A 25424-nucleotide genomic window follows, 5' to 3' on the forward strand; every position below is an offset into this window, starting at 1 on the left:
AATGGCGATGGCGTACAGGCTGAAAGGCACAACCGCCGGGCTGTACAAAGACAGCGTGGCGTGCGATCCACCGAAACGCGTGACAGTCGCAAGACGGTGCGCGGTTTCCGTCCGACTGACTCCTCGTCAGGCGACGGGAGAATCGGCCGTAAATTTTACGAGGCGGAACAGAGCCTCAAACGATCCGTGACGACAGACAAAATCTCACAAACGGTTTTATTTTGGCCCAAAAGTAAAGCCTTTCGTGTAACGTTAGCGGCGAAGACCACTGAAGAAGAAAAAGAAACGGCAGAAAAAAAAACGTATCCAATTAATATCTGACAGCTTCCGGGCAGTTTTAATCTGAAATTGCACAGTTTGGGAAGTTTTCCTCAAGATGAGCGCATTGGGATGCAGCGATATCACCGCAACCGCGTTTAAAATTCCACAAGGATGATTTGGGAATGATTTTGGGGAGTGTGCAAACAGCATCAGCAGCCTATAGTGGCTTTGGGGGTGATCAACGTCCAAGCTATTTTGTCTGCCATTTTTTCCATTCATGATCACATGAAAGTTTCAGGGAATTTCAGCGACCAAATGCAATTGTGCAGATGTGCACATCGGCTGAAGAGCCACAAAGGAAAACGAGGCTGTAGTTAAATTTAAAATGCTGAACAGGGGGAGCATGTGAGCCCTTGTGTGGGACTGCGGTGGTGTGATGGCGTTCTGCGCTGCGTGCCTCCAGGGTTAAGAGCACCGTGTTGGCGTTCCATGGAACGACTCTTTCTGGAGGCAACATCGGACGGAACTGTTCTGACAGGTGGCGAGAGGACGCTTCCGCCGGATTCGCGCGGCGCGCGTGGAGGCGTGGCGGTTCGAGGCGTCTGGTCGCCACGGCAGCAGACCGCGCGTGGCGTGTGCATCTCGGTTAACTCCGAGTGCCATACTTTTTTGCCATACGCTTTTGCGTGCATGCGGTCAACAGCGTGACCAGGTCATCCATCGAGAAACGTTTCTACTGGCTGTCCTCAAGAGCCCCTGGCCTGGACCACCCCGGAGTTCAGAGGCACAAACAGCTCCAGGATGGGTCTCTCGAGCTCAGCGGGTGAGTGGACCGAGGAAGAGGAAGAATTTTTGCTCGCCCTCTCTCTCTTAATTTTAGACCACAATTTTAGACTGCAGAATACTAACGGCCCCTCGTCAAACGCTTGGCCGAACACCCGAGGCGTAGGACTGGTAGGAGCAGACAGGTGCGCTGTACCCTGGACTCGTGGCAGAAGGGAGACAATGGCAGGACTCAGGGGTGTAACTGAGGGTTTATTAACAGACGCCTGCTAGGTTACCCGGGGAGACGAAGGATCAGCGAGGAGAGCGGCATATTTAATCTTGCGTTTGGACGCTTTGTAACTTTATCCGGGCGCTCATGTGATTGAGGAACACTTTAAAGAACACTCTTTGTTAGACGGCTGTGGTGGAATACCTTCTTAATGCTGAGATGTCTTCCCTCGGTGCCAAACAGGTCTGGCTGGCTGTGCCTTGAATTTACAATGAAGCGTGTGAACAGGAGAAATGGCAAGAATTGTTAAGTCAAATATATTCATGTATTCATCTTTAAAACCCTTCCTTCTTTGTCTTAGGGATCGGAGACAAGGCACCAATGCAAACATATCTAAACCCTGTCGCTTAGTGGCTGTCCAAATGGGGTTTTAGCTCACTGACACGTAACAATGAGTGAGGAAGCTCTGCAGCAGAGCCAAAATATGCGATCGCACATAAAAACTCTCAATATGACTGGATCACCCCCTCCACTGCAGAAAATTCCTTCTAGACACATTGTAGATATTTAAGGATTTGCAAGTGACAGACTGACAGTACATTTCAAAAGCTATTCTAACACAAGCTTAACAAAGGGTTACCACTCAAAAGGTGTGTCTCGGTCACACAGGCATCGACATGAAGTGTAAATACATACAAACGTGAGATTCAAAATGCCAGCCCTCACGTGTTAATCAGTGGCCACCACAGGCAAGAGTAGTTCTGCGATAGCAGATATTTTTTAATCCACAGTTCTGCACAAGATCGATAATTGGTTTTAAAAATTAAGATGTTTTTCACACTATGTAGTCTAAAAGCAAGTATAAAAGCAAGAAAGGTTGAAGCAGATTTCATTTTAAAAGCCTCTGAAATTAAAGTAAAGAGTAAAGTAAATAAAGTTTTGGGAGGAAAGTGACCTTTGGGTTTGACAGAACGTACAAATGAAGCTTTTTTTTTTACTCAGTGTGTAGCAACGCTCCTCAAACACGCTCTACTCATACTGGTTTATGAAATTCCTGAATGCTGTCAGAAAGATTTGTTTTTTTGTTCTAAGTCTTGTGTGGGTTCTTTATTTAAGCACATTATCTTTTGAAATTATGCCTGTTGACAAAACAAAGAAGGAAGCAAGGACGTGGGATTGTGTGTGCACAATAAACCAGCTTTTTGTTTACCAGATTGGAGTAAGCACACACACTTACCCACCCACACACACATACACACTCACACATTCACACTCACACACACACACAGGTAAAAACCAGAGGAACAATTATGGTTTATTAAAACGCATTTAGATGCCCTTCATTAAAACTACACTTAGAATTTAGAATTACGCTTCGCTGAGCTAACAAATTCCGTAGATCAAGGAATTTAAAATGATTCGATAGATTAAATGGTGGATGCTTTTAATGGTGAACTGTGCTTACAAACGTAGCTTGTATTAAAACAAAAAAAGGTCTTGTGACACCATGGACAAACTGAAATATTTTAGTTTAAACGGTCCTCTTGGAAAGCTGAAATAACATAGAGGAAAGCTAAAATGGAGGTTCATCTTGGCATTCTGAAAGAACAAATTGCCACCTACATAATAAAGCTGTATGCACTGAGAGACGTGCCCACTTTTCGAAGATCATTATTGAGAATAACTGTGGGGCAAGGTTTTCCTCCATCAATCATTATCAAACATAAAATTATTCCCCAAACTAAATCCTAAAACTAAATACATGTGCTTTCGATCCAGCTCCTCGTCATTTCTTCAAAACTGTCTAGGAAAGTCTGTGCTCTGCTCTTCAAAAGAGAATTAGCACATCACTGGAAAACAGAATTGTTCCTACTGCCTTTAAAACAGCTGTAGAGAGTCCAGTAGGCCAACTACAGAAAATAAAGAATGTCGGAGAAAAGATTTAAAACAAAAAAAGAATTTAACCGAGCAAGGGACAGGACTGAAAATTGGTTCAGCTGTTCAGCGATGGCAAGAGCTCAGAGATTTGAAGGGCTTCAGAAGCGAAGCTGACTTTGCTGCACTTCTGCTGGACAGGTAATTATTTCGCTAGTTCTGTTTCCGTTGGAATTTTTTTATATTGAACAGTGTACTCTACATAGTTATTTTGTTACTTGCAGCTGCTTCCATGACACATGTTACGAGTGAAATGTGCTGCAGAAAAAACTAGATTTAATTCTGGCTGTGCAGTATTGCTAACTTTCTGAGGGGAGAGCTGACTTTTTTCTCCAAAATCTCGCTTGTTTCTCCAAACTTACATACTGCATTATTATTATTATTATTATTATTATTATTATTATTATTATTATTATTATTATTAATGAAATATGCTGTGGGAATACTGCTTTAGTTAAATCTCACATTTACTTTTTAAGGGGAATGTGGCTGAGCTGTAATTTGCATCTGAATTTGAACCAAAGGGAGAACCAGAACCCACACAAACACACAACCACTGTGCTATCCAGCTTTGGCAATTCCAGACAATAAACTCAATGGTCGCTCAAAAATGATGTGGGGGAGGGGAACCCTCCTGACCACCCCAACCCAACGGTTATCTTTTGGACAAGCAGGTTCACTCTCCCACTACAGTATAAAACAGTCTTAATAATGTGCAGGGTTCCCTTCCCCCCAACCAGGGATGTCAGTGGCCACTATTCACAAATAACTCTTTGCCATTATGGCTAATGGTGCCCACTAGCAGTGCTCTGAGTATTATGGCTCTCATTCCTCATCCCCAGAGAAACGACTGATCTTAGCGCTGCACTGAGGTGGCTGGACCTGGGGGGAGAATGCCTGGGGGGGGGGGGGGGTCAGCTGATTGGAGGGGAAAAAGCTCAGAGATGGTAATCACCACTGTGAAATAATCCGGTTCATTCCAGCGAGGGGAGAAGGAGCGGAATCGCTCCCAATCAGTCTGCGATTGTTCCCTGACCTTGGACGGAGACCTTGGTGGGACACGAAGGACCCGCTGGAGAGCCCGGGGAAAAATCCCTCGTGTGATCACCGCGGATCAGACACGGAAGGCCACCTCATCAGCACCCGGAACACACCGAAAGGAAACGCGAAATCCTGAGCCTACGAACTCAATTACCCACGATGCCGAGCAAATAATTTTAGATTATTTTCATGTTCTGCAAATTCCCCACGGTTTTATTTTCCTCCTCCTCTGATTTTGAAACCGTCAAAACGGCTGATGTGTTTCCCCAAACCCACACGTCTGCTTGCCGTGCGACCTTTAGCAGCAAAACACTTGCTGTGCGACAGCGGTGAGCGAGACGAAACTGACAACGGATCAGCTACCCGGACATTTTTTCTTCCTAAGCAAACTACGGGACACAGGCATCACCATAAGGCAAAGGAAAGAGATGGGCTTTAATGGTAAATGGTAAATGGACTGCATTTATATAGCGCTTTTATCCAAAGCGCTTTACAATTAATAATGCCTCTCATTCGCCAGAGCAGTTAAGGGTTAGGTGTCTTGCTCAAGGACACTTCGACACGCCCAGGGCGGGGTTTGAACCGGCAACCCTCCGACTGCCAGACAATTGGTCTTACCTCCTGAGCTATGTCGGCCCATGTCGCTTTAAATCAACAAATGAGCAAAAAAAACAAAAACAAAGTGCGATTAAACATGAACACTGAGATATTTTTTTCCGGTAGCCTCCAAACCTCGAAGCTGCTGTCAAAATGGCGGCCTACCTCCCCCCGTCTCGCTACGCCACTTAGCATTCATTACCAGCCGCTCTGTCAGCAATCACAGCGCGGGTCCATAAGTTAGCGCACGGTCACACGTGGGGGGGGGGGAGGTGTCACGCCACCGTCGCCCCGCACGACACCGCGCCGCCGGCTATTTTTGGCCCCTTCGCCCCGGTTTCCAGAGAGAGAGAGAGAGAGAGAGAGAGAGAGACAGAGAGAGAGAGAGAGAGAGAGAGAGAGAGAGAGAGAGAGAGAGAGAGTCAGAGGCCCTCGGAGAAACGGGACGATCGAGCCGTCCGGGCGAGTTTGCCGTAACCAGCGCGGAGGACCCTCGCACGCCCTAAGGGGCTTGTTTTGCAGTTTTCGCAACAGATGTCGCACGTCGGTTAAAACACAAATTTAAAAATGCATTTAACTCTTCGGGTGCTGGTGGCAACATTTGAAAACACTCCCAGCTGATCTCGGACATGTTCTGCATTTATTTACAAACATGCTGCCCGTTATAACGTACGTTGCGATCTGAGGGAAGTGTAAAATTCTACTGTCTAGAGGCAACAAAAAAAAGCATTTCAGTTCACCTCTGTTTCTGGCACTGGAGGTATTCTCTGACCTAAAACCCAACCTGGTACTGTGAAGATTAAACTTTTGAGTGTCATAAATACAGCATTATGCAAAAAAAAAAAAAAAAAAACCTGACATCTTTTTGTTTCTCTGATATTAATATTAATTTATGAGAGCCCGTCCTAAATTATGACCAAGCGAGCTTTGTCTCATAATTAGGATTTTGCTGGTTGAAAATGGCTGCATCGCTTTGTTGTGGCAAACAGGCCGAAATGGCAGAAACACATCGATTATAATGATGCCCGTAGCAGATTCTACCAATTCCATCACCATATAGAAAAACATACCGCTGCCTATTTTATGATCTCCAGATCATAAACCAACGGACAACAAGCCAAACCATACATCTGCATCTCCATCCACACATATATATATATGTGTTTGTGTAAATATTATGAAGAGAACTATTTTGGTTCTTTTAAGACATTTATAGCTGAGTTCATTTGGTGGTAGCTAAGAGGTGTTAACACTGTAAAATATCAAGCGATAATTCAACTGGGACCAGGTAAGTGTTGATTAACTCTGAAATATTGTCTTTGATTTACCTATTCATTCCTACGAAATGTTGTCTGTACACGTTAGCATCTCAGGGGCATTCAGGCATGAAGCCGCGTCCAACCTGGAGCAGCTTCATCCGGGTCTGTGCGGTGATCTCACAAGCCTTCCTTAATCAATACAGCCCGCAAAGCCGCTCAATTTCACATGGCCAAGTCAACGTAAATTTGCCAAATTTAATTTAACTAGTCTAACCACACACAAATGCATTTCTTGTTAAGATATACTGTAAGCATGTCTGCTCACTGTTACCTTGGTTACCTGTATGCTAACTAATGTGTAAACTATTAGCCAGCTTGTCAACTTGGCAAATGCCGCCCGACGAGCAAAAATAACGCACTGATCACTGGAGGTACTCCCTCCGCAGTGGTCTCAGCGTAGTACTGCTGGGGGTGGAAAGCAGGAAAGACAAAATCCCTCTGCCACAGACTCCATAATGGATGTTCGAACCGCGCTGGGAATATCTGCTGCCCAGTGTTCTGGCACCAATAAACCTGTCTTAGGCTATTACGTTACAGCAGTGTCAATTTGAACCGGATCGCTATTACTGAAGGACCTCTGCGTTCACTGAATTACAGGACATAATTGAATCCGTGAATCCGGAGTTTTTTCTTTTCTCGACTGGTAAAAGCTATCCCTCCCTGGGTTAAGCAATTCCTTGGGCTGATATTTGACAAAGCAGATGACGAACTAAACTAACCTGCATCAGCTAGCATCATTTTTAAGACATAGCTGCCCAAAAACTGTAGATATCCCCTCATCATTCTCTTTCTGGTGGGGCACTTTTTCTTGTGGTGCTTCCTTTTTTTAAAAAAAGAAAGAAAAAAAGCCCTGAATAGCCATGCTTGATTGATTGCTTTATCCGACTGATTAATATGCAGATGGAAGAACAGTGAAAAACTCTCTCAGTCAGTGCTGTCAGTCACTCGCTTGTCTTGTGTTTGGAGGGGGGGGGGGTGGGGGGGGAGGGCGCAGACGCTCAGGGGAAGGCCAGCGAGGCAGCATGACAATGCACACAGCCAAGCCACAACAACAGCTGCCATTTCACAAAACTTCAAACATCAGAAAGTTTCAGGGCTGGGTAAAAAGTACTCAGGTCTAATTCATGAGACTCAGGTTAACGATGCCCAGTGTTGTAACGGTATGATTCCCGCCTGTTTGTCCACAGGAACAGAGCTGGCTGCTGGCAGAAATGCTCTATAAATGCACTTATTTATGGTCACAACCATCCGTGGGCCACACAATGCAGGTTTTCAAAAATATATATTTTATGAAGACATTTTAGTTGTGCATTGTTCACAGGTTTAAATTCTATTTCTACAGTTGCCAGATGTGCGGTTTTCAACCGTAATGCCCAGGTTTCAAATTATTTGCACAGGTGTGGTTTGTGGTGCATGTGACGCAACCGGTCAGAGTAACAGATGGAAGAAATTTTACATTATTTCCAAATTAATTGGCGTGTCAACGACTCCCTGGTCCGAGATCGTTTCCCAGACCCCACGCCCACGATTATGTTTCCAGCAGTGCATGTTGCCCAGTTATGGCAAATTCCAAATTTGGCAACCTGAGCTATTCTTCTTGTGCCGGTTCCCTGGTCCGCGACCACCGACAACCCCCCCTCGGTCCACGTTTCCTTCCGCACAACCCCCCCTCGGTCCACGTTTCCTTCCGCACAACCCCCCCCACCCCCGCCCCCGCCCCTCCCCCAAAACCCATTCTTGATTCGAGCCACTAAAATCCTCGAGCCAGCTAAGCCCAGGAAGCACAGTATGCTAAAGACGAGTGGCCAGAGGCGAATGTGCTCGGTCTACCGGTCCTTCTGGGACTCCTGCCACCGGAAGGTTCCGCCACAGCTTCATTTCCGAGGTGTACGGGTCGGTCGATGCGCCGCGCGGGGCGGCCCGCCGCGCGGGAAAAAAGCGACGTCTCTCATTCGCTGCCAATCTTCAGGAGCCTCAGGGCACGGGACGGCCACGCCCACACCCATGACATGACATCACAGGCATTCAGCAGCCGCTCTTATCCAGAGCAACTTACACAAGATTTCACATTGCATTTACACTGCATCCATTTACACACCTGGATATATACTGAAGCACTGCAGGTTAAGTACCTTGCTCAAGAGTACAACCGCAGTGTCCTACCCGGGAATTGAACCTGCGACCTTTAGGGTCCTTACCCATGCTACCCTGCTGTAGAACTAAGACGGGAAGAGCTCAGACAGCACGCTACCGTCTGGTCTCTCCTCATCCTCTCCAGCTATACCTCTCCCAAGTTTAACCAAAATAAGAACCTGTTGGAAATCCCCGCATTGGTGAGCCTGTGCCTGCCTGTCATTAAATGTCCGGCAATCAGTAATATGTCAACATTTACTCCAATTTACATTTTCCCCAAGTAATAACATATTTATTACATTTTAATGCAATGCAGTTACTGAATAAATCATGACACAGTAATGAATGTGGAGATTTCATAACCATATATATATATATATATATATATATACTGTATATATAATTGGGTTTATATTTGCGTGGGCAGAAATTAATTTGCTGGGGGGACAAAAATGCAGCTGTGACTGAGCCATGTCTCAAATGAATTCCTTTTGTGTGTTTCATCTTCAAAAAAGTTTTCCTGAACTTTCCTGAAGTGCTGTAATTCTTAATGCGTGATTAACTTTTATTGCTCCTGGCTCCTGTGCGTGTGTGTTTGTGTGTGTGTGTGTGTGTGTGCGTGCGAGAGAGAGAGAGCAAGAGAAACAATACGTGAGTTCAGGCGAGCGTGTGTGAGTTAGTGTGGATGTGTGCAATATGTGTGTTTGTGTAAGCGTGTGTGAGAGAGAGAGAGAGAGCAAGAGAAACAACACGTGAGTTCATGCGAGTGTGTGTGAGTTAGTGTGGATGTGTGCAATATGTGTGTGTTGTACATGCATATATGTGTATGTGGGCATGTGTGATGAGTATGCCTTTCCGTGCATATGTGTGTATTTACGGTATGTGTATGCGTGTGGTGTATGTACATATGTGTATTTACGGTATGTGTATGAGTGTGGTGTATGTACATATATGTGTATTTACGGTATGTGTATGCGTGTGGTGTATGTACATATATGTGTATGCGGGTATGTGTAATGAGTATTTACGTGCATATATGTGTATTTACGGTATGTGTGTGGTGTGAAAACCAAATGCCCTACTTTGTTGTATTATAAGGCTTTCTTCTACTGCTACAGAGCTCACGGCTTCCTTAGCGCTGATTCTAAGAAAACTTCAAACAGGAAGACAGAAAACAAAAGGAACATACAGAGACAATAAGGTGGGGGGGGGGGGATTGATGAGGGAAGACAATCATTAGTCCAATTACTCCTCAGATTCTGATTTCAAAGAGATGCACACAGGCAGAAGAATAGAATACACAGTGCACTTGGGCAACACACACACACACACACACATATGCATGAACACACACGTGCACGCACACACAAAAACACTCACACTATCCTCTAATTTGTACAATGGTACTTGTTTTCATGGCCAACATCCACAGAGGAACACGCATGCCTCACATCTTCACATAATTCTAGTCGTACCCCTTTCACTCCATTTATTTCTGTTTTAACTGAAGATTCTAAGGAGTTATCAAAATTTAAGTTGAGTTGGTTGTTCAAGATGGAGGCACACTGTGGATTTTCTCTCACCCAGTTACCCTTCACTTTGAGTGACAAATCTGAACAGGTCTTTCTCGCGCTACATTTTTGGCGTCAATTTCAGCACATGACAGACTCATAATGCAAATCCTCACTACAGTTATTTTTGTAGGTGGATTGTGTCTCTGCCCAAAATGTCAAAAAGACAAATTTCTGAACGGGGGGTATGACTTCACAGAAGGTCATTCGGTTCTCAGAGCTCTTGCCCTAACCGTGCCTCGCCGGCCTGTGAGCCCCGCCCCCCTCCAGGGGGGCTGACTGAGGATATCGATCCAGGGGCCCGCCATCAATCACAGGAGGAAAACTCCGGACTCCACACGTGGGCCACAGGCACAGGCACAGGCAGCTGGTGCCGGTACAGGCCCCTGAGCTATTGCTCCTTTTGCCACCGCAGTAATGAGGTCCTAGCCCTTCGAGGGTGGCCGCCACGTTCCAGCACCGGGCACTAACACCCGTTTCCGTGGCACCCACAACTGCCATTACAACATATTTCTTCCCTATTTTTTATTTAGCAGAGGGGTAACACCTGGATATCGGGCTCCTGTTTCCTTCAGGGACCAGGTTACGTGTCTGCTGGAAGTGAAGGCTCATGGGATAGCTGTACTCTGCCCACCTTCCCTCTGCCCTCCCTTTACTGCAACTCTCCTGGGCTGAGAGTGTTTCTCTGCATCCCCGGAAATATACAGATATCTATAAACCTCCAAAGCCACGGAGGCATTCCTGAGGAATATGTTACCTGTGTTGGCATCACAGTATCTGCAGTTATTAGATACTTGGCCCCCAAGAGACATGGTGACCATCCTGGAAAATGTCAGAGTTTTCGGGCCCAGTGCTCCCTGGCCATAAAACTTCAGTTCTCCATGTTCTCCATGTTCCTGACTGAATGAGTTATAGTGGCATACGTCATTTCCCTGCTCTCAGGAAGAGCCCTGGCCTGGGCCACTGCCATCTGGGAACCAAAACACTCCTCACCTCACTCGTGAATGACGAGAGCCTTTGACTACACAGTGACTGGACAAGAGGTAGCAAAGAGGCTACCTAGGCCCTGCACACCAAAGACCCTGGTGTGTGGCAGACTATGCCATAGAGTTCCACACACTTACGGTGGAGAGCGGAAGGAACTCTGAGGATCTCATCCCCGCCTTCCATCATGGGCTCTATGAGGTCATAAAGGATGAGCTCGCTTCCCATGAACTGGAGGATAGCCTGGAGTTGCTGTATGCCCTGTCCATCCAGATTGAAAACTGCCTGGATGGTTCTACCACTCAACCATTTTCCCCGGGGCCAGATCTTCTCATTGACCCCAGTCAGCTACAGCTGTCCTGAGTTTCTCGAGATGTCCTTCGGTAGCCGCAGAGAAGCCCGTGCAGCTCGGGCAGACCTGTCCAACCCAGGAGGCACATGACCAGAGGATGGGTAAGAGGTGCTGTTTGCACTGAGGAATTTCTGGCCATCCATGAGCAGCTTGCTCTAAGCGGGAGGGAAAGGCCAGGGCTTGTTAGGAGCCTGGGAGATCCTGACAAGCCAGACCATCGCTCCCAGGCCTGAGGTCGCCCATTTACTCCTGCCTCCCAGCCCATTCCATTACTTAGCCTACATTCTGATCATGCATTCAGTCATCTGTGTGCCATTGACTCGGGAATGATGACCTAGCTGTGCCACTTTTCTGTTTGTCTGTTAGCTTTCTTAAGTAACCCGGTTAAAAAATGACAAACGGCAACAAGAACAACAAAGGTTTCAAAAGTCACAAAACACAACAAGTCCTATGGGTATACTGAGTTGCTGAGAAAGCTCAACAAAGGCTTTACTTCCATAGGTGCTTTAAGACATTTGGCATGTCGGCCAAAGCACTGGTGAAGTTCTATACATGCACCAACGAATGCATTCTTACTGGTGGCCTGCCAAGTGCGGTTTGGAAACAAAACGATGAAACATCTGAAGCAACCTGACAGAGTTATTAAACAGGCCTCTAAGATAACAGGTAGCGACCTTCCACAGCTGACAGAGCTCTGCACCATCCGCTGCAGGAAGAGGGCTCAGGGCATCATTACACACAGCACTCCTGGGCATCATCTGTTCACATTATTACCATCAGGGGAACGATAGCACAGTATAAAGGCACACACCTCTAGTGTCAAAAACAGCTTTGATTCACAGGCTGTAAGGATTATTAACAGACAGAAGTGAGTCCCACATACTTGCTTGCTTTATTGGCTGTGGGCTTAATATGGGCTTAATACATAAGTGTGTGCATTTGGTGAGTACAGATGAATTGTGTATAATGTGTATGGTGACAGTGTATGCATGTGTGTTTATTTATCCAGAGAGTAGCCAGAGCACTGAAGTTTTTCATTGCATTGGAAGGCCCTGCTTTCAATGCACATGACAAAAAGTTACCTGTCTTGATGTAAATGTTTCGAGCCAGGATAAAGCTACATCGGACTCCACCAGCAAACACTCTCAACATAAACAGTAGAATGAGTGTAGTCAGCCACTCGCTAGTGTTAGTCAAGTCCATGTACTTCTATCTGTGTCTGGAAGGGACACAAAACTAAAACAACACTACATTATATAATACCACAGAATCGCTGGCCACCTTACACCTGGTAATCACAAAAACCAATACACTATGATCTCCATTTGTAGGACTGTATCACTGACAAACGTTTGAACATGCAAACATATTTTTTGGGATTACAACATATTGGTGAGTCCAAAGGAACTTTGAGCTCTGCTCATGGAATATAGTTGTAGGCTTTACATTCGAATTGAATATAAATTGCAGTTTTATATCTGCTGAGATATTCAGTATTGCGGCACAGCATGTACAGTAAAGGGCAGGGACCTAGTCATAAAAACCCTAATGCCGTTCTCTGACACACTGGAGGACAAGGTGAAGAGGAGATGGCGGGATGCAAAGACAGCAGCAGTGTGTCGGTTCTGTGTCTGAAAACATTCATCACTGAATGAGCCTTCCGTTCAAGCGGGAACAACGGAGAATTGTAAAGAAACGCCCAAGACAACCATTCACACCTCCAGTACCGTGTTTCAACGCCCTTTAGCTGAACGTGTGCATTTCATTTTAGCATCATTATGCACAAGCATGGCACACAGTCCTGAATCCCAAAAGAGCTTATTTTCATTCTGTGGCTGGTGGAGACCTGGAACAACCAGTCCAATCCACCCAGGCATTCCAATACAGCAATTAAAACCTAACTTTGCTGCTAATTGCAGCTTTATGGGGGCATTTTTCTATTCTCTTTCTAGGGGGAACTGAAAATGAACTTTCCTGCTCAAACATTTTCCAGCAGTCAGAAGTGATCAATTTGTCAAATTTGTAGCCACACTAAAAACAATTTCAGCTTAATTTAATGAAAAACCTCTAGAACTAAAATGAATCGGTCTAATATTTCCGGGGGATGCCGTTATGTGGTGCTTACCCTTTAACTAGCCCGTAAGAAAGCATCACTGCCCTCTTTTATTGATCCATTATCCTCTGTAGTTAGTTTGCGCTTTAAAATTCTTATTTTAAACTGAGGTCGCACAAATGAATGGAAGTGAACTTCGAGCCAGACAGCCAGGAAGACTGGCAATGCCGTCAGCAGTCAGCAGGGCCAGCCGATGTGGCTAGTATTCACGCTACGCACAGGCTCCACAAAACTACCTGTCTTAAAATAAAGTATATCTGTTTGATGACATACGACAAAACTTTCCGGATGATTGAAAGGATCCACAAAAAACCTGTAGTGGTCGTCCAAGAGTTCAGCTCCAGGTTATTCATTATTAAACATGTCATTTTTAATTTTTAAGAAATATGCCACAGGAATAAAAGTGAAGGAAGTGACAATTCCACCTCCATACATGCAACGAGGAAACGCCGTTGTGCTTATTTTATTTTCAGAAAGATTGCTCTCTAAAACAAATAACTGGGCTCTCGCATAAGTTATTGCTCAAATCTATATAACAATTACTGTAGCCACAAATATGCAAAGCGCACACACACACACACACACACACAAATAAAAACACTGCCATCATTATAAATATCTGTGGAATGTGTTTTCATTGTAATCATCATTATTATTACAGATGTATTTTACAGGCCCTGGTGAGTGTGAGTAAATGTTTTCTAAAAGTGGAAGCATTTATTTATTTGAACCATATTTAAGTTAAGGCCAGTAGTACAGAATGCTTTCTCTTGTTTATGCATACCTGTAGATGCAGAACCAAAACAATAATGTGTAGTATAATAGTGACAAAACTGGGTTCTCCAATCAGTGGTTGCAGGTTTGATTCCCATGCAGGGCACCGACCTCACACATGTAACTTGAATTGCTTCATTAAAAATCCAACCACATAAGTGGATTGCGTGTGAAAATGTAACCTGTGTGCATTGCTCTGGACAAGAGTATCTGCTAAATGCCTGGAGGTAATATATGTGATGGCCGTTTCCTTAAAGGAAGTCAGTCAGATAGAGTGGAGGCTAGGCCCTCCCTCCTTCACGGTATCGGAGAGAAAACCCCCTGACTGGCTGGATCTCATTCATCTCTGTCTCAACCAATTTGTGTACAATTTATCTCTGGCAACAACCCCACCAGCCCTCCCCCCGCCCTAATGCTCTCACGAAGCCAAATTAAGCGTGCACATAACCGTTGGAACATTTAATGGCATTTCATAATCACAAGATTCCACTTGTTCTCCTTTAAAGAAAGGCCCTGTCTTGCTTTGTGCTCAACCAATAATGAGCTTTGCGAGCTCCGGATTGCTATGATTTAACCGCCCTCCTCCCCCCCCCCCCAGCCATTCTGCTAGTATACCCAATAGCATAACAACTGCCATTACTCAAACACCTGTTTCTTTTTTATTTTATTAAACCGCAAAAAGACAGGCCTTGTCTCTAATTCTCCTCACGCTTTGATCTCTCCGCCACATTCACCAGGGAATAAACCTGCTGTGTTATCCACGCTTCATCAAGAAGGGATCATTAAACACCAAAGCTAGGCAATTTTTTAATTTTATTTTTTTTTGTTTTGGAAACCAAAGCATGTCTGTTTTTCTCCAAAACTGTTGCTTGACGAAAATAAGGGAAGACAAGCTGTGATGACCGAAAGACTGAATAAGCCTGTTTTTCCATGGATCACGCACGGCTGAATGATCAGCGTTAAAATAAACTATATTAGGGGACATTTTACTAGGACAGAATATATATTTTATCTCTTTGGGGCTTGAACTCCGTTAGACTTTAATTAACACAAAGCAATTAACTGTGGAAATTGATTTCGGGTGGAAATTTTTTAGAAGGAAATTTCAAGGGTGAGCGTCTCTGCAAACAACAACAGTTACTGTAACTTCACCGTGAGATCGGATTGCACACTGAAACAGTCAGTCAAAAAGAAAAACAAAAAAACAAAGCATGGCTATAAGATTAACTTTCATCCTACCCTCTAAACCTATTAGCGAGAAACAATCTGGATTTTTGCGGATTATCAGAACCTATACAGCCTGACACTGTTTACCCCTGTTCAAAGGGATGTCTCACCTTGATACACTTACAATCTGACTCCTGAACGATAAAAAAAAACAAAACAAAAAAAAACCAGAAATGACAACACAGCCAACATCACCGAATGGCATCAAAGAACGTGGCCGTTAACAGCCACAGGAGCCGTCTGTTACGCTCTCTGGAGCAGCCTCCAGCAGCTGCGTGTGTCACCTTCGTGGGTCATGGTCATGGTTTGCAATTCACAGAGTGTTAGTCAGAGGTGTTTTATTTGTGGCATGATGCACGCGTTATGTCACGATAAAGCCTGAATATTCTAGAATATTGAGTGCATTCAATCACGCCTCTAATGGGTTCTATTATTAGATTTATATATAAGACAATTTGCGGCAAGTCTGATTTTTTAAAAATTATTACACATCAATACAATCTTGGCAAATACTGAAATTAAAGAAAAATATACAAGTATAAAAAGTGGATATTCAAAAAAAAAAAAAAAAACTTTTTTTAAAACTCAAAAGACTAATTCAGTACTGAATTCGATTTTTTTTTTCAATTAATGTATTACTCAATAACGACAAAGCCACCACAGCAGTAAGGGTTTTTCGAATGAAACCAAGAAAGAAAAGCAAAAAATTCTCAGTCGATGCTTAAGATCCTGCTACCTGTCTCAAGGTGCTCTTGTCACAGTCTTGACAGCGGATGCAATATTCAGTCGCGACTCTCTCTGACTCAAGGTTGTACGGCTTTCATCCGCGTTGCGGGGAACTTCAGAGGAGGACGGCTGGGCCTGTGATGCACGGAACACGCACAGTCTGAGGCCTGAGGGGGTGACATAACCACGGCCACAAAAAAAAAGTTTTGCGCGCAAAACATTTTTTAAAAAGTTGCGGGACAGACTCGCATTGTAATTCACATGGCAAACTAATCAAGAGGCAGCAATCAAACTCATTAAAATTTGCCGGCACAATTATGCTGTTCATTTGGGAAAGAGGACACAAGAGTCACAGTCGATGGACTGACAATTAGTCACTCCCTCCCCACCCCCCCTCCCCTCCCCTCCCTCCGTGCTCCCCCCCCCCGTCCCCTCGCTCTCTGTTGTGCTAAAGTCTCTAAACTGCCAAGATTTGACCCTTTTAGTCACAGCCAAATTCACAGTGCCTTCAATAACTATCTTGACTTCAATCGCACACATGAATAAATTTCTCTTTCTCCTCTCATTTACAATTCCATTACTACATCTGAGCTGTCCTTCCACCCGCACGCAGAATTGATCTTTCCGATGAATGGGCATGAGCCATTTCAACACACCCTGGGACCAGCACATCACCCAACTGAGCCTTAGCAGGAAGGACAGCCATTTACACATTTAAGATGTAATTATCCGCAGATGTCAAACATTCATCGCTTTACTGAAGGCAGGCATTGAATAGCATTCCTTTAGCAACCTTGTGGCTTTTTATCTAGTGTAAAAGACCATTTGCATAGCACATGTCTGAAATGAATTATCAAAGGAACAGAATGATCTTCAGCTCCATTTGAATGTGAATATTTTGTTATCCGTGTTAATCAAGGCAATATGCCACACTCATGTATGGACACACTCGCCCACACGTAGAATCTAAACTGCTAAGACAATGGACATAGCCACAGATCACAGGGGACTTGGTTTGCCAATATGTAATAGGACAATACTTTAGCATTATTTTTTTCCCCCAACTAACATTTTGTTTGTCCAGCAATCAAGAAAAATATAACTTGCAATAAGTAAATAAATAAATACAATTTTAAGACTGATGTCAACTCAGATCAAAACTACACGAGAGAAAAGTAATTATTTATATCATATATTTATCCCAGGAATATCTTTCACACCAACAAAGGATGAGGGGACAGCATGTAATTTGTTAATCTGCTTCCACATAAATATGCTGGCAATGCGCCAATTGTTTTGCTCATCGCAAGTGTGCTCTGCAAAAACAATGATATCATTGGTTTTTTTTTTCTTAGTATTTGACCATCAAAAAAAATGCCATGACAGATTGAAGTGTTCAAAAGGTTATAAAGCAACCAGCCGGAAAAATGGGCATCAAAGTACGATATGATTCAGGATTGCCACAACCTGGACACGTGGGCGGACTGATTGACGCAATTCAAACACAGCACTAAATTCTTATCAAATTCATCAAGTTTAGCTGTCCCTCTCTACCCTGGGGAGTTGTACCGGCTGTACTGCGGGTGGCGTGTGCCTTGACTTCCACTATACAGCGGGCCTGGACGGGCTGTGATGCTCCATGATACTGAGCATGCGCACAGCAGTCACCGTAGCCCGACTTAAAAACAGCTGGTCTGCGAGGACAGCTTCTGGAGAGAAACGTGCCGCAGAGCATGGAGACACCGCGAGGATTTGGATGTACGGATTATAGCTGTTCGAGTGGTTTCACGGCAATACCAAATAATAAATATGAAAGAGGATTAGTGGCATACAGCGCGCGAGAGAGACGGATGAAGGGGCGGCCAGACAGTAGTCACAAACGCAAAAGCTACGAATACTCTGACACGACTGACGCTTACAACTGAAGATATATAGACTGAAACTTAAAGGAAGGCTGCTATTTCTGAACCAGTTCGTGGACCTAGTTGTCACTTGTTTGATTTTTTCGTGTCACCTTAAAAAAAGGTAAGGTTGATGCTGTTCAATAATATGTACGGTAGTGTAAGATGTATAGAATTTAAAGTTGTATTCGTTCCAGTCAGCCACTGTCACATTGATTGTTGGAGATGTAAAATTCAGTTGAATAATCCAGATACGTCGCTTCAAAATTCAGTTTGGAAGGCTTTCATTGCTTGGGAATGGCTGGGTTTGCTCAAGATTTAGGCTACACGTAGATTTAAGATCAAGATATAAACATAATCTAACTGCAGACGGAGGGGCATCAACGAGCACTTGTCTCAAGCAGTGCTGGACTAACAAGTGCCGAGGGCTCGCAGGATTTTTCTAAAAGCAGAATTCCCGTTCTTAAAAGACCGCTGCAAGCTATTCAAATGTCCCGTCTTTCTCTGTATCCATTAGTGTTGCAGCCTCAATATGTCAGTCTGGTTTGCAACTGAATGGATCTGCGTTGCTGCCCGAATAGTGGTAAAAGTGAAGATATCGCCGACGCAGCTAATGCTGAAAAGAATGCTATGCTGTTACCCAGGACTCTGTTCTTAAGAGTCGCCTGTAGCAAGCTGCCTTGTGGCGAGAACGACGCTTGTTGCTTGATGTAGTCTATGGGGGAAAAGATATGTTCTGAAATTCAAAAGTTCGTTCACGTCAAAGCTATATAATCGAACGGTAAAATAGCCTATCTACAATTATTGATACGCATATAGCCTACTGTTTAGCCGACAATACCACAGGCCTACTGTACAGTGGACATTAAATCACGTTTGTCAATCTCTGATCTCGCATTTTCAATTATGAATTATTTTAATGTGTGTTCAGCTGGCCGGCCAAAATAGACTTGGAATACAACAGCGTACTTCAACGATTATTATTACATTGGGGTGCAGCACTGGAGTTAGCGTTTCTAACTTGATCACAGGTGGACAGTGAATGTCAAATGGTCAGACGCTGCACTGGCAGTTGTACCAGAGTGGATACATTTAAGGCGGAATCACAGTGGCCAAAAACAGTACTCTGTCCAAAATAGATAACCAGCGCAGATCATAAAGCGATGCCCGCTGATTGGGTTATAGCTCCATCCGATAGCAGTTTTTAATGTTTTGTTTTAAACGATTACATTTTTAATATGACATAACGAGCTAGTGATATTAAACTTTTTGTATGACTACGGTAGATTATTTTACGAATGGCTAGGACCAAGCGTAGGGTTTCCTTAAGTCTTAAAACTGCATTTACCCAAATCGAGACTTCTGTTTGAGATTCTAAAAATAGCCATCTCAAGCTTCACTGGCTCTAGAAAACGAAATCTTAAACCGTTATCGAAGTGTTGCTATGTGTGCGCTCCAAGTAGCAACACTATCGGCTTGGCTTTTTTTTTTCTTTTCTTACAATGGCATTTTCCCCCGCAAGCAATTTTAAAATCGGGCTCTTGTGATGTTGAATATATATATATTGTATGCATTTCGGTTGGCACGCTTTTCAGTACATTATAGCGAAATACAAGGACGGCCCTGGAACTAATGTCGTGTTTCCGCAGCGGGTCCAGGCTTCAGCTGTAGGCTGCAGTTGGCACATGAGCGAAGTAGAAATAATTGAATTGGACAGAGACGCGTTGGCAGCTTTTCTCTGTGGCTTGACCAAACAACGACTATACAGGTCAATAGTGTTGGCGACAGTGACCATGAAATATTATTATGTGATTATGTGTCTTTCAAATTTTTATGTTGAATGACTTTTTTTATATAGCCAGTGACCAACACTAATGCTTGTTTTTAAAAACTAAACGTGCAAGTGTTTCATCTAATTAAAGGCGGTATCTCTCTTGCAAACACACTTGCGATTTTTTCCGTTTTAATGTAAAATGCATATTATTGGTACGATATATTTTTAAACTAAGGCGTTTAACTGTGGTAGCCTACTCATCTCACTAAAACTAATCACATTTGAGCGGGCAGAATCAGCTGAACGACACTCTTTCCTATTGGGGTCACGCGCAACTCCCCTGCTACATCTGCCGGCGCAAAAAACCAGCAGCAGTACTGCACAGTTCGCAACTCTGCTTAGCCCCAGCTGGGCCCGGGTTAGATAACCCCGTAATACCGATTACAAAACGGTGGACCAATTTTCCTCATTAAACCTTTCCCGGTATAGTCCGGAAACGGCTCGTTATGTACTTTATTACGTAATTTGACGTCACCTCAGCAATAGCTGTTTAGAGGGCACAGGCAAATACATAATATGTGCTTTCTATATTCTTTTTTTAGCATTTGTGCAAAATGTTTTTGCTTCCGTTTTTGGCAGTTTGGCCTGTTTTTCACTGATATCGAGCCAGTCTCCAATTTTTGTGACGCTTTAAAAATAGAGTAATAAAAATTGGCACAAGACTGAACTTGGCTCCAACACACCTGGGGAAAGTCATCAACTTATCTGCATGTGGAGATCGATTTTTAATGTTTAAAAAAAAAAAAAAAAAAAAGTAATTTTGCTCACCTGTTGACACAGTGCAGAGTTATCCCCCCTTCTTCCCCCTACATGGACAGAAGTCAGAGAGCTGTACTCTGCAATTCATTACCCACCCAACCAATGCTCACCATTTCCTGACTAAATTAACGGAATAACGGAGTTAACGACTGAGGGCAAAAAAAAGTGAATGTGAGTGTATCTGCTTGTTACCTAATGTTAGCTACCTTAATTGTTGCAGTTGATGTCTTACAGTAAAACGTATCAAATGTAACCACATCTGTTGACAATTTGACTTTAAAATTAGGTTTTATATGTTTTCAGTATTACCATGTCGGACGGCATTGTCGATCATCTCAAGGCAATCTGTGCAGTCTTGGATTAACCATGCTCAGTCATTACTGTGATGCAATGGCAACTGGCAGTCTGTGTCTGTGTGCACTTCTGCACAGTCCTTGCTTGTCTGCCTGTACTTGTTCTAAAAAGTGTTTGGGACGTTTCTGGGCGTGACCCTTTTTTTTCTTTGTGGGCTGTATGTGAAAAGCACGTGGCCAATAGAATAAGGAGGAGAAGATGAAGAGGAGGAAATGTGTATGGATTGGCTACAGTGGTCTGTTTCCAGTTGGGTTAGTGCTGGAGGGATAGGATTGTCTTAGTGGCTAATCTAACTAACCTGCTCAGTCTGGTCAGTAGATAGAGCCCAGGTATGATTACAGGGGAAAAAAAGGTGAAAGAAAGCTAATGTGTCATATGGCAGCTATGATTGTTATTATGATTTTAAAAAGCATTCAATAATTGTAGATACGGTTTAAAACATTTCCTTACCAGCTGCTTCCATGCTCGTCATCCATTTCATTATCTTTCAATATTTTGTTCTTCCGCATCTGAGCTCACTCCTTCCAAAAATGGGTCTTCCTGCTGCTGAGGGGCCTCCTGAATTTGCACCAAAAATGCTGCCAAAATTCGCACTGATAAATTCTACCACTCGACCTGGAAAGATGAAGAAAAGAGAGGTGTGAAGAAACAGAATCCTTGTGGATGCCAGAATGCCAGTTCTCACGAGACTAATATTATCCGATGCCCTCTGTGTATTGCAAAATATAGTAGGTAATTTGCAGTGGATTTTTTACTTTACAAATTGTGGACATGGCGGATTCGCACGGGATTAAGATCACAGACGACTTCCGCAATTATTGCAAATCAGATGAGGTCCCCAGGTAACACTAGCCCAGAGGAAGTAGAGCTATACCACTGTTAAAAATAAAACATTTAATTTTACGCCAGTAAATTACTGCCAACTGGGTTGCCAGAACTTTGCTGTATAAATGATAGTAACAATATGTTAAGCATATGGTAGCTGGCTGTATATCTAACAAATGGTAAATGCATTAGTGTTTCACTGTAAATAAAACAAATATATGTCAGCTGTTTACAATTTTGTAGCTTCGCTATTTTACAGACTTTTACAGTTTTAAAATTCATACATTTCTTTACGGTGTACCGTCAATAATATGAAAAAATATCGTATGACACTTTTGCCATATTGCTCAGCCGAGTCTCTTATGATTGGCTCGCTTGCTTCGCTTAAAAGCGTCGTGCGTAAGAGCGCTGGAACATTCTGTGTGCTTTAGCCCAGAATGTTGCTGCTTGTGTTCACACTGGAGCCGCAGCAGAAGATTTCCGTACATCATAACGGTCCCAACCTGGCAAATTTGAGGAATGTCTTTCTCGGAAAACTGACTCCTGCTCGCACGTGATGCCAACACACAAAATTTTTGGTTAAAAATGAAAATGCATGCATGCAACAAAAGATCACTTCACTGTAGCGTAGAATTACAGGTTTTTAAGAGAATAATCTGTAGCTCTCTATTATTTTGTTGACAAAATGCGACTTCATATCATAATAAATCCATCCAGGAGATTGTTGTTGCTATTGATAACTTGGGGTGCTTTCACACCTAAAGGGTTGTTTCCTGAATGGAACCTAATGTGAGAAAGATGAATAGTTTCGTGTTTCAGTCGGTCCAGTTTGCCTTCACAAAAGCAAGACATCAAACGGTCCAAAACATAATAAACAAAGCAGTGTGTTTGGAAATGTCTTCCGATTATTGGTCAGACAGTTGGCAGGTAAAAAACACAACAAAACCCTCACAATTTCTGCCTGTTCTACATCATCATGCACAGTCACACTGTAATCATGTTATATTCATGTTGGTGTGGATTTGGAGTGCATTTCAGCAGATAGTAGAGGAACGCGCGTATGAACATCTTTTGAAAGTTATAACTTAATACAGGCATCCTGAGAAAGGCACTCTGCAATCAGATGATGTCACACGAGAAGGCTGACTCTGATGAGATCCCACATGCCAAATCTCACTTTGTCGTGAGTCAAGGTCTGTCCCCTTCCAGCCATTGCGGTTAGCTATGCAGTGCTAGTTTCACCAGTCGCCAAAACTGGGAGAAATCATGTTGTTTTTAACCAAGATGCCGTGTAAGAGGTACTCTTCCTGCCATGGGTTCGACTGACGTTCTCAACAGAAATGAGCTGCCCCAGAGTTCACTTGGAAGCAGCCTGAGGCAACCTCTTTGAGGCAGACCACAGAGCGGTTGTTTGGTCCGCACCAGGGTTCAATTACGGAGTTCCCACCACACAAAACTACCCGAACCGAGGAGGTACATGCTCCAGGGTTCAATTCAAACGCACCAGACAAGGCTGCTGTGAATGCACCCTTGGATTTCACGTCTGGGTTATGGTGTTCACCAGACCACGATGGACAGCCGAACATGTTGTTTTAAATTACGTATTGTTTTCGTCTGAAGACTGTTTTATGGTCCACACAATTTAAAGGCTAGTTCAGAACAGAGATTCTAATGCCCAGCATCTGACTACAAAAACTACTGTTACAAAAACGGGTTTGTAACATTCTAAAATTGGCCTGTTCACATCAAAGCAATGAGATGAGACGTTGCTTATGGTTACCATAGCAAGGATTCTATCCTCTTCCTTGTTTACAGTTGCTTCCTTGTTGGTTACAATACTGATCTGGCAAATATCTACAGGTCAATACAGCGAAAATGGACTAGAGTATGAGCAACAGAGAGATGCTTGCTGTGGCAGCAGTACAGCTGATGAGTGTAAGTCTTTGTAAGACCCGAGCATCCGGTGCTTGGAGGCGGCCATGTTTGCTCCAGCACCTGGTACACGGAGCGTGTGCACAGTTGTGCAAGGGGTCTAGATTTCGGATCTTAATTTCGCCCGTCTTTTCCCTGAGCAGTGTGCTCACCAAAGAGCTGGTGTCGCCGCTGATTCTGGACAAGACTACTCGTATACCGCACGCTCTTTAATTATTTACCACTGTGATGGGATATGTTGTTGCCAATGCAAACACCAACCCCCCCCCCTCCATTCACACCTCTCATTGACCCCCCCACCAATAAAAATGTTCTGCGAGACACGTGTTGAGGCACAGGTGATGTGCCTGTTACTGCAGAGAGGGAGGGAGAGTCGGGGATTCGTTCTGGCTGAGAGCCAATGAGTGCAGTGCATCGTCACCTGGGGCCTTAACTAACAGGGAACATGCTCATTCTGGGGTCTGGTTTCTACGAGTTTCAGTAAAAAATATGCCTTGGGTAGGCAAAGGAGGCCATTAGGGGATTCAGCAGCACAAAGTCTCCCTGGCACCTGCAGGTTCATGTTTCTATGATTTATTTAGAAAAGGAGCAGATGGTTTCTGCCAGCTAAAACTACCACTGGATGTAACTGGGTCAACGGCAACAAAAAAAGACCTCCAAGCTGATCGTTATTTCTGTTATTATCATGAAAACCAGTGATGTTGCACCACAAGTAGCAACATCACTGATGTCGCCATTATGAACAAAATGATCACCACTACAGCCACACTTATCACCGACATCACCACCATCAGCACTGTCAGCGGTAACCACTGCAGTCACTCATCACCATCATCATCATCATCACTGTCAGCATTATGCCCACCGTGATTATCAACGGCAGTAGGAAGATGAAATTTCATATCGAGAAACAGGAAGGAAAAAGACTACACAGGTGGGCGAGTGGCGTGGTATCTGCAGACTGTGTTGGCGGGCTGTCTCCGTGCAGGTAACTGATAACCCCCCCCCCCCCAGGTAGGAAAGCAAGCTTTCTGAACAGGACTCGACTGCCAGCCTCCTTTCAGAAAGGTTTAATGTGTGTGTGTCTGTGTGTGTGTGTGTGTGTGGGTTGTGTGTGTGTGTGTTGTGTGTGTGTGTGTGTGTGTGTGTGTCTGTGTCTGTCTGTGTGTGTGTGCTGTGTATGTGTGTGTGTGTGTGTGTGCTGTCTTGTGTGTGTCTGTGTGTCTGTCGTGTGTGTGTGTGCTGTGGTTGTATGTTGGGTCTGTGTAGTGTTTGTCGTGTGTGCGTGTTTGCGGCGTATCTGTGTGCATGTACTGTGTGTGGACAGTGTAGTCTGTAGTGTGTGCGTCGTGTGTGTTCTGTGTCTCTGTAGTTCGCTTTGTGTGCTGCTGTGCGTCGCACGTCCATTTTCTTTTAGTGTCAGTAAAGGCTGTCCGGGGCCGTGCTTGCGAGCTCAGGGGCGTTTTCCGGTTTTAGTCCGTGCGTTTAATGCCGGACAGTAATTGTGATGTAATTGCTGAGCACAAGAATACGATCATTGAGAAATTATGCCTAATACTTATCTCCTCACCTCTTTCTTTTCTCAAGAGGCTTACTGTAAGCGGATGTTTGATGCCATTAATGTGGATCAAAGTGAGGGTCCAAGAGTGCTTAAGTGAAGAGTGTAGGCTGAAATGTCCACATTTCAGCCAGAAGTTGTCAGAAATGCAGGGTGAATTTCTGTGTGGAAAGTCTAAGTTCAAAGTACGAAGTCTCCAAAATGCATTTTAACCTAACACACGTACACATGTGC

At 44.0% G+C, this 25424-nt stretch overlaps 1 protein-coding gene and 1 long non-coding RNA gene across 6 annotated transcripts in view; one reads left to right on the plus strand and one right to left on the minus strand.

Annotated features, from left to right (window-relative positions):
• The window catches only part of LOC135235914 (uncharacterized), a 240779-nt gene that overhangs the window by 101255 nt on the left and 114100 nt on the right, over positions 1 to 25424 (minus strand). For all 5 annotated transcript variants that reach the window (XR_010324464.1, XR_010324462.1, XR_010324461.1 and 2 more), the window contains one exon: positions 21326 to 21490. This is a non-coding gene — a long non-coding RNA (uncharacterized LOC135235914). The remainder of the gene's footprint in view (positions 1 to 21325; positions 21491 to 25424) is intronic.
• LOC135235913 (sialate:O-sulfotransferase 1) overlaps positions 17638 to 25424 on the plus strand; it is a 35341-nt gene continuing 27554 nt past the window's right edge. Inside the window, exon 1 of the mRNA XM_064301944.1 lies at positions 17638 to 18052. The gene's annotated coding sequence lies outside the window, so the exon portion shown is untranslated. The remainder of the gene's footprint in view (positions 18053 to 25424) is intronic.

The sequence above is a fragment of the Anguilla rostrata genome, chromosome 12 (assembly GCF_018555375.3).
Source record: "Anguilla rostrata isolate EN2019 chromosome 12, ASM1855537v3, whole genome shotgun sequence".
Taxonomy (NCBI): Eukaryota; Metazoa; Chordata; class Actinopteri; order Anguilliformes; family Anguillidae; genus Anguilla; species Anguilla rostrata.